General features: G+C 44.2%; 1 pseudogene; it reads left to right on the forward strand.

The window, feature by feature from the left end:
• Positions 1–550: 550 nt before the first annotated feature.
• LOC145416851 (5S ribosomal RNA) lies at positions 551–666 on the forward strand (annotated as a pseudogene).
• Positions 667–1,743: the final 1,077 nt, after the last annotated feature.

Below are 1,743 nucleotides of genomic sequence, written 5' to 3' on the forward strand. Positions count from 1 at the left end.
GTATAAATTGCATTCATGGTATACCGGTACCATATGTAGGCCTATGTATTTAAGTATGTATGTATATGTGTGTATTATGTGAGTATGTGCCATAAGTTCGTATTATGCCAATATGTATGTAATGTATATATGTTTGTATGAGAGAGAGAGAGAGAGAGAGAGAGAGAGAGAGAGAGAGAGAGTAACCATATGTTCGTATTATGCCAGTATGTATGTAATGTATTTATGTTTGTATGAGAGAGAGAGAGAGAGAGAGAGAGAGAGAGAGTAACCAGGTCGTATCAAGGCTTGTTAAATTATTTTTGGCGTCACCTTTTCTTTACGTATACCGTATATCTGCAAAGCCTCTTCCCTCATCCTTGCAAATGCACAGCTTCCTGCATCAAAGTACCTCACACAAGAGAAAGAAAACTCACACGACGGCGTGAGAACAAGACAACGACCACGATGGAAAAGTGGAAGAGGAAACAGTAAAACATAGAATAAGGGAAGAAGGCCTTTGTGATGATGATGATGCTATTAATAATAATAATAATAATAATAACGATGATGATTTGGTAATACACGTTGAGTACACCGCTTCCCGTCCGATCAGCGAAGTTAAGCAACGTTGGGTCTGGTTAGTACTTGGATGGGTGACCACCTGGGAACACCAGATGCAGTTGGCATAACGTTCTCCCTACGTGTCAAGTGGGGTTGGTGGAGGATTAGTGCCCCTTCCTGTAAAACAATTAACTCTAAGCCCTTAGCCACCCCGTTTGGGATACATGGCGTCTGGCAATGAATGAAAAAATAATAATTGTAATAGTAGAAGTGGAAATAGATGAAGTGGACTAATGGGAATAAGTCAAGACAGAAACAAGTGTTGCTAAATATACAGTATGGTATATACAAGTGTTGCCGGTACTGCACCAACCTAACACCTGCTATAACATAAACCATTCACTACCACGATGTACTGATTAATAATTACCCTGGCCGTGGTAGCCGAGTGGTTAGTGCTGCTGGCTACGATACTGCTGACCCAGAACCACCAGAGTTGGAATATTAGTGCGGGCAGCTGTGGTGGTGACGTGGATGGTGCGGTGGCCTGGTATCGCAGGATAGTGGATGAATAACCCACCAGATTCAGAGGCCTAAGGCAGGGAGATGAACACCTCATATCACCTGCTAGCACCATTACCTTTACGTCCAGACGATTTTATCCAGGCAAGGAAAGGTGTTAGGCACTGGCAGAATTGACAGCAGTATTTTAATATCTTCAATGTCATGACGCCTTGTGTTTTATTTTTGCTGCCTCCGCACCATTTTGTTCAGTGGAAGAATTACACCCACACACTGATTCGTGTTTCTTGTGAGCGGTACTACAGTTTAGACCCCACTTGTACCCAGTCCTCACCCATTCCCCCCTCTCCCCTTCCCTTCCTTTCCTTCACTGAATCCCTGATTATCCTTCCCCACTCCATTCACCAAGGCTGCTCTCATGTAATTTCCTCTCCACTTTCCCTGCCATCTTTCTTCTTACCTGTCTTCTCTTTCTTCCTTTCCACACACCCCTTTCTTCCATTTTCCCTCCGCTCCCTCTCTTCTTCTTTCCCGCCTCCCTCCCCTCCTTCCCGTGCTATCTATTCCATTCTCTTTATTTTTTCTCCAGTTCTCTTTTAATCCTCCTCCTTTCCCCCTCCCCTGCCTCTTCTCTTCACCCCCTCCCTTCTTCCCCTCATTCCCTCTTCCCGTATTCCA

Source organism: Coenobita brevimanus, chromosome 107, assembly GCF_032717465.1.
Source record: "Coenobita brevimanus isolate Jiangsu-jjx chromosome 107, ASM3271746v2, whole genome shotgun sequence".
Classification (NCBI taxonomy): Eukaryota; Metazoa; Arthropoda; class Malacostraca; order Decapoda; family Coenobitidae; genus Coenobita; species Coenobita brevimanus.